The sequence below is a fragment of the Plecotus auritus genome, assembly GCF_963455305.1.
Source record: "Plecotus auritus genome assembly, chromosome: 4".
In the NCBI taxonomy this organism is placed as follows: Eukaryota; Metazoa; Chordata; class Mammalia; order Chiroptera; family Vespertilionidae; genus Plecotus; species Plecotus auritus.
In genome coordinates, this window is record NC_137775.1 from 104,224,415 (window position 1) to 104,232,813 (window position 8,399).

At 45.2% G+C, this 8,399-nt stretch overlaps 1 pseudogene across 1 annotated transcript; it reads left to right on the plus strand.

Moving 5' to 3' along the window:
- Window positions 1-2,460: 2,460 nt before the first annotated feature.
- LOC308246761 (protein SPT2 homolog) lies at window positions 2,461-3,025 on the plus strand (annotated as a pseudogene). Its single transcript has one exon. The product of its transcript is annotated as a protein SPT2 homolog (transcript).
- The last annotated feature ends 5,374 nt before the right edge of the window (window positions 3,026-8,399 follow it).

Genomic DNA, 8,399 nt, shown 5'->3' on the forward strand with positions numbered 1-8,399 from the left:
TGTTTCATGTTGACTCTGTCATCTCACTGCTCGAGTGAGGCAAGCCACAAAGTCAGAAAATGACTCTGTAGGCCCCTGCAAAAAGCTCCCTCAGGGTCCCCTTTTGAAGGTAAAACCCACCAAGCTCTTCTTTCACAAAGTCTAATTTGCTCATATGCCTGTTGCACATAATTTAGCTGATTTTGCAGGTCATTATATTGTCCCAGTCCTGTCAGCATTTCATAAGTTATTTGAGCATTCAGCCCGCAGTTTGCATGGGCTTGCTCCTGACATTTTTCCAAAAATTCCCCCTTCCATAGTAAATAATCTCCTCCATCCAGAGTTGTGTGATCCAGAGAATACCAATCATAAGGAGCTAAGAATGCTTCAGAAATATTAGTCATAATTTCTCCTGTAAAAGGAGCTGTAGGACCATTCTGGACTATGCTTTCACTCAAGGCCTTTATCATTTTAAAGTCAAATTTTTCATGCTGTCTTATTATATTATTTGGGAGCTGTGGGTCAGCTACTTGTATAATAGGAAAAGCAAGTTGGTCCTCCACAGTCATGTCCTTTAATCCTTCTCAGATAGCTCTTTGCATAGGTGATTCTATTAATGGTGAATTAAATGTTTCAGGATTAGGACATGGAGTTGGAGGTGTCCATGAAGGCCATTCCTCCAATTTTTCTTTTTGCTCCTCTTTAGGAGCGGAGGGTGCAAGGGGAGGGAGTTTATCCTCTTTTGTTTCTCTAAAAGGCTCTAGCAAATGCAATACCATGTTCCACAAGGAGAAACAATTTGGAGGCAAATTTTTCCCCAGCTGCTGAGGTTTTTTCAAGTTCTGACTAACTCTTTCCCAACATTCAACATCGAATGTACCTTCTTCAGGAAACCAGGGATTATGTTCTATAATAACACGCAAAAACTGTAAGAGAATACTTTCTGACACTTTAATTCCTTTATCCTTAAGCATGCAAACCAAAAGTCTACAATAAAGCTTCTCCCCTTTTGACAAATTCTGCTCCATTAGCCTGGCTAAAAAAAGATGTTCCCACCCTACTTACAGATCATGACTTCTGCAGTTGGCTGTGGGCTTTGCATGCGGCGAATTTCCCCACCTATTCGGTGAATTCTTTTTCCCCACCTTTCTGGTGAAGCTTCATTTTTCTGCTCTAGGCAAATCTTCTTCTCCAGACATCCATCATTCAAGGTGCCAGATGTGAGAGTCCACGTCCCACGTGGTTCAGCGTTTGGGATCTGGAGAAGGGCCGTGGGCAAATGATGAGACAAGACAAGAAATAATAATTTGGAAATAATGGGGGGCCAGGCAGAGAGTCCAACGCAAGGGCAAGGACTTCACTGGTGCCCAGGACCTGCCAGGCTTTTATTCAATTTTAGATACACATATTGCCCTTAGTCAGGCAGACAATTCTGGTAACAGACAATCTTAAAGGTCAGTAAATATTAGTAAAGATTTACTTTGAGACTATTTGGTCAGGAAATTGCTTGAGCCACCATTGTCTCGACTAAACAATCAGTGCATAGCTTTGGCCCTTGAAAGAGCTTAATGTTCATGAGCCTTCTGTGTTCCTTGTTTACACTTTTCTGATAGGGAAGACAATGGGTAGCTTCCAACAGTATGAACCAGTGTAAATCAAGGTAGTGAAAAAAAAAAAAAACACAGAAAAGTGGCCTATGACTGCACAGAACTTAGGGAGTGAAAACTTGTTGAATAAAGACATATAAAAAAGAAGCCCGAAGCAGATGCAGGACTACCTCTGACCAAAACGGTGCCCTCTCAGACAGAAAGTATGGGCATAAAACCTAGCAGAGTTTCCAGGGACAAGCATCCTTCTCCCAAAGGTACTCCCCTTCCTTGTGCTGAGAAGAAATCCAGACCCAGCACAGATAATAAGACACATTTAGGTTTTCATCCAAATCCATGCCAGGAGAGAGGACCAAAGTAGGATCTAGCAACTGCTCCCAAGCCTCACTTCGGAAGGACCATGACAGGCCTGTTTTCAACGGGTCTGGAAAGACCCACTTGAGCACCTTTTCACCAAGTGTTCCAAAGACTTCTGCTAAAGGGACTCAGAAATCTGTTACTGAGCACACAGCCAAAAAACTCCTCCCCATCCTAGCCTTTCCAGACCTGGACCTGTGGTCTCCCCACATAAGGCTAAGAGTCCAGGTGTCAGGCAGTCAGGCATCAGCTCCAGCCCAGCTCCTGGGCAGCCCATCACAGGGAATGTTCAGCCTATGGTTAGTTCTGGCTCCATAATGGCAGCTCCAGCTCAGGACCTGAGTGATCAATCAGTGGGACCAAGAGGCCAGCCAGTGACGTAAATCCTCCTGGAAGGACAGTCAGCAGTACAGGTGTATCTGGATGACCCATCAGTGGCCCAGGTGGTTCTAGGAAGTCAGTGGTCAGCTCTGGTGACTCCAGGTTGCATGTGCACAATCAACATAACTGATGACCAATGAGTGGCTCAGTGCCCCCCAGGCAGTCAGTCAGTGGCCCTGGGCGATCAGTAAGTGGCTCAGTTTCAGCTGGACAGACTGTCAGCAGTTTAGACTCTGGGAAACCAGTGAGCAGCTTGGGACCTGGGTGAATAGTTAGTAGCTTAGATCCCCCCATAAGCCCAAATGCACTTTTGTCTCAGAAACAATATCTTCTAAGAATATCATTACCCAGCTCACCAATGGACAGATGAATGGAATGAAGCCTTCTTTAGCTGGCTACGGATCTGCCCAACTTCCTCAAGGGTTTCCCTTCCCTGGGAGGAAGATGAGAACTATGACTTCAAAATGGAAGATTTTATCAAAGATGAAGGAGAATCTCAGGAAGAAATATCTAAGCACATTCTTTAGCTATGACCGGAAAAAAAAAAAAAAAGCACCCACAAAGATGAAAGTGATTATGCCTTATATTACATGGAGAGTAGTTGGAAAGAACAGCAGAAGGAAGAAGCAAAGAGTTTAAGACCAGGTATGCAAGAGGACTTAGAGGAAATGAGATGTGAGGAAGAAGCCATTAAATGCTGAGAGGTCAAGAAGCTGAAAAGACGTTAGCTGCTGCTTTTATTTATTTTTGTGAAACACTGGAGACACTCTACTGCAAAGAAGTCCTGCCTTCGGACTGAAGAAGCCCATTATCATTTTAGATTTACTAGTGACCCAGTGCATGAAATTCGTGCACAGGGGTGGGGAGAGGGTGTCCCTCAGCCCGGCCTGCACTCTCTCCAATCTGGGACCCCTTGGGGGATGTGCAGGATTAGGCCTACACCGGCAGTTGGACATCCCTCTCATAATCCAGGACTGCTGGCTCCTAACTGCTTGCCTGCCTGCCTGCCTGATTGCCCCTAACCACTTTTGTCTGCCAGCCTAATCGCCCCCTAACCACTCTCTTGCCAGCCTGATCGCCCCCAAGTGCCCTCCCCTGCCGCAACCTGCCTTCTCCGCCGGGACCCGCCTCCTCTGCGTGAGGCGGAGGAGATGCTGGGAACCCCAGGCCTCACTGCACGAAGTGGCTGCCGGGCCCTGCCTCCTCTGTGCACGTGGCCATCTTGTGGCGGCCATCTTGTGGCAGCCATCTTGTGGTGACGTCACGTGCGAGGGCCACCTAGGCTTTTATTAGTATAGATACTTGGATCCTCAAGGACAAGGAATGGATACTATACACTGAATGGCCAGATTATTATGATCTCTGAACACGTAATAATCTGGCAACTCAGTATATATATATATATACACACACACACACCCATATATACATATATATGTATATGTGTGTGTGTGTGTGTGTGTGTGTGTGTGTGTGTGTGTGTGTATATATATTTGTATGTATTAGAGGCCCGGTGCATGGGTGGGGTCTGGCCAGCCTGGCCAGGAGTAGGGGACATGGGCGGTTGGCCGGCTGGCCTGCCTGCTGGTCAAATTCGTGGTTGAAGGAACAATTTGCATACTAGCCTTTTATTATATAGGATATACACCAAGTGGCCAGGTTATTATGCATTCAGAGATCATAATAATCTGGCCACTCAGTCTATATTTCGAGCATAATGTATTTTCAAATACTTACTAGGGTGAAAGCTGTGGTGCAGATGACATAATGCCCAGTGAGTGCTCTTAGAAAGTAACTGCTCACACATGTCAGCCTTGATAATGTGGGGCCCACTCAACAGTCAGCCAATCTTCTTTTGTTCCTTTGCTATTTTAAAAAGGAAAAAAGATTGCCTCTTGACTTCCATAATTCTGTTGATGGGTGAGTAGGGCAATGGCCAGCTCCCAATCAAACTTATTTTGTCTTTTTATGAGGAATCTGGCCCTTCCATGAATGTTATCAGCAATAAAGTGACCTGTTCTAATCTATATATTTGGATTGAGAACTTGAAAATGTAGAGTAGGCTTTATAATTATATGGATGTCATCTCTGTGACTTTGAAGTAAAAAGTAGAATAAATTATATTGTATTCTATATTTACTAGAGGCCTGGTGCATAAAATTCATGCACAGGGGTGTGTGTCCCTCAGCCCAGCCTGCACCCTCTCCAATCTGAGACCCCTTGAGGGATGTCCAACTGCCCATTGGGATCGGGTCTAAATGGGCAGTCGGACATCCCTCTCACAATCCAGGACTGCTGGCTCCCAACTGCTCGCCTGCCTGCCTTCCTGAGTGCTCCTAACTGCTTCTGCCTGCCAGCCTGATCACCCCCTAACCACTCCCCTGCCAGCCTGATTGATGCCTAACTGCTCCTCTGCCAGCCTGTTTGCCCTTAACTGCCCTCCCCTGCAGGCCTGGTCACCCCTAACTGCCCTCCCCTGCAGGCCTGGTCACCCCAACTGCTCTCCCCTGCAGGCCTGGTCCCCCCAACTGCTCTCCCCTGCAGGCCTGGGTCTCCCCCAACTGTCCTATCCTGCAGGCCCTATCACCACCAACTTCCTTCCTCTGCTGGCCTGGTCACCCCTAACTGCCCTCCCCTGCAGGCTTGATTGCCCCCAACTGCCCTCCCTTGCAGGCCTGGTCCCTCCCAACTGCTTTCCCCTGCTGGCCATCTTGTGGTGGCCATCTTGTGTCCACATGGGGGCAGGATGTTTGAACACATGGGGGCAGCCACCTTGTGTGTTGGAGTGATGGTCAATATGCATATTATTCTTTTATTAGATAGGATTAGATAGGATAGAGGCCTGGTGCACAGGTGGGGAGCAGCTGGTTTGCCCTGAAGGGTGTCCTGGATCAGGGTGGGGGTTCTCTTGGGGTGTGGGGTGGCCTGGGCGAGGGGCCTGTGGTGGTTTGCAGGCCAGCCACGCCTCCCAGCAACCCAAGCAGAGGCCCTGGTATCTGAAATTTATTTATCTTCTATAATTGAAACTTTGTAGCCTTGAGTGGAGGCCTGGGCCGGCCACGGTGTGTGGAAAGCTTGGCTTCCTCCATTGCTGGGGCAACTCAAGCCTCCTGCTCGCTCCATGGCCACAGCAATCTTAGTTGGGTTAATTTGCATACTCACTCATGATTGGCTGGTGGGCTTGGCTTGTGGGTGTAGCAGAGTGATGTTAATTTGCATATCACTCTTTTATTAGATAGGATGAATTGGATGCTGAGCATTCATATTCACTGATTTAGGTGATTAGGCAATTAACAAAAAATTTTCAAGTTAAAAAACAAGTTATGAGCAGGGTCTCAGGATCTCAGGCCACTCTTTGGTGTATCTGTATGTCCGATGTGGGGCTGCCTGTCCCAACTCCTTTTGGAGCCACTTTAGTTCCCTGCACCAAGAACCAGTTTCTGCTCATTTTCAAGGAAGAATGTGCTGTCACTTCCCTGTGCTGTCCATCTTCATTCTGCAACAGGTAACAGCTCTGGATACTTTTCAAAGAAGCTTTCAGCATGGGTGCTGTTAGCTCCTCTTTTTAGAGAAGATACAACAGAATCTCAGAGAACCAACCAAGACTGCTCAGTTGAATGATGATTAAAAATAATAATAGAGATGGTGATCAAGATGGTTGCCAATGGGAAGGCAGACTGCAAGATAGTGTGTGTGTGAGAAAACAAAGGGAGAGTGTGTGGTCGCATGGGGAGTGTTTGTTGGTGAGTTGAGGGACAGCTATACTCCAGGAGACCGTGGGGGATTGCTGGATGGGGCTCCCCTAACCGGGAAGCCCCCACTGCTGCTGGTTCCCTCCTGGAGCAACCAGCTCGGATGCGGAGATCATGCCATCTTGAAGGGGAAAGTGGATGTTATTGGACACTTGAAAAGCCTGGGGAACCTACAACTATGGCACCCACCAAACAGCTGCAAACCCGAGAACACTGGTCCCCAGTTGGCGCTAGCAGGTGGATTCAGAGGAGCTCTACACTCTCCCATGGAAAGGTCAGATTTCGCCTGGGATTAGGTGAGGTCTGTGGTCTGGGCAGGAGAGAGAAACGCATGCAAGGCTGGAAATGGAGGTCCTGGGGAAGTCTGCGCCTAGAAAAATTCCCGGCCATTGGGGCTGGCGTGATCCATGAATGTGGAAGGGGGTCCTCAGAGTTGCTAACAGAAGGGAACTCTAAAAAACAACCCATTTTGATTTGGATGCAAAAGGACAGCCTAAAAATTTTAAAAGTGTGCCGGTTGCTTAGACCCAAGCAGAAAAAAAGACTGCACAGATTTGCATGCAGCCCCGGAGTTTGCACACTTACTAATTCTTTTTTTTTTTTCTCTTTGGATCCTTGCTTCTGATTGCTAAGCCCAATATATAGGATCACCCATATATATTGCTGCTGTATAGAACCCATATATATCGCTGCTGTAAAGAACTCAATAGAAAGCATCAATTAGGGATACTCCAAGACACTGCAGGGGAAAGTTGTTTTTCTGGAACCTGGGGACCAGAGTGGGGAATAACCATCAGAGAACCAGCCCTGGGACAACCCACTCTCCCAAACCGTTATTAAGTGCCACAGGGAAAACAAAATCTAAACACTAGCTAGAGAGGACCTATAGACCTGGAGGTCAATCCAGAAACAATGCCACATGGGGGTTGAATCACAAATTGACTCCTGTGTAAACACAAATAAAGGAATAGAAGAAATAAGGACGTACTTCCTGCTTAAAAATCAGGACTGGCTTACAACACTGAGGAGCAGTGGAACCCAGGGAACTTCAATACTGTCCTGACTAGGAAACAGACGTGCCAAACAGAACAGTAGAGGAAGTGAATGACCTTCACCACTGCACATTTTTATATATTTTTTTTCATCTTTTACTTAAGAAACTATTTTTTTTCTTTTTTACTCACTTGATTTTACCTTTTTAATTATTACATTTTTATTTTCAATAAGTATTATGACTACTACTATTTTACCTTTTTTTTTTTAAAAAAAGTGCCATTTTATTTTCTCTTTATTTTATTTTGGGGTTAGTGTTCCACATTCTATTTCCATCTTTCCTTTAGCATCATTTTACTCTATCACAACTTTACCTTTATGCCATCACTCTCTTCCTCACTTTTCCCCTTTTGTTGTCCTGTTTCTCTTGCCCTATTCCTGCTTTAGATTTTCCCTATTCCTTCTTTTTACCCCTGTTAAAATTTCACCCTACTTATATATCTAATTTCCAATCCCCTGCTCCAAGTCCATACACACCTCTCTCTTCTCTTTCTTCACTATCAAAAAAATTTTTTCTCTCTCTGTCCTTTTGTTGTTGTTTGCTTGATTGTTGATTATATCGATTTTTGATGCTTGTTTGCCAGATTGTTTTGGTTATTCGTTTTTTTGCTTGCTTTTTGCTTCTGTTTTCCCTCACCTTGTTTGATATTAGTTGTTGTTTGTAGTTTGCATTCATCTCCAGGTACCTGTTGCTGGCATTTGTTGGGATTAGTGGCTGTTCTATTGGAGTTTTCTCCCCATATATATAGTGTCTCCCCCGCTTCTTCCTTATTTTCTTTCTTTTCTCTCCCTACTTTTTTTCCTTTTCCCAATTTCATTTTTCCACTCCTTTTTAAAAATTTTCTTCTTCTTTCTCTCCTATCCTCTAATTCACCTTTCTCTGGTGGTCACCTTTATTTGGGGTTATTAATATCATGAATATATTTCTGTTCAGTGCCCTGTGCATTGTACCTTGCTGTGTTGTATTTTGTGCCTTTAAATCAACGCAGGAGAAAGAGAACTACATAACCAGACATCCAGAGAAGAGAGATCATGGGGAGACAAAGAAACAGCCCACAAATGAAAGAAAAGCAGGCATCACCAGAAAAGGAAGTAAACGAAATGGAGGCAAACAACCTGTCAGAGAAGGAATTCAGAGAAATGGTCATAAGGTGGATGAAAAGAATGGAAGAAAAATTCGACAATATGTTTAAGAACCAAGAGGAAATTAAGAAGAACCAAGAAGAAATGAAAAATGACATCGCTGCTGTAAAGAACTCAATAGAAAGCA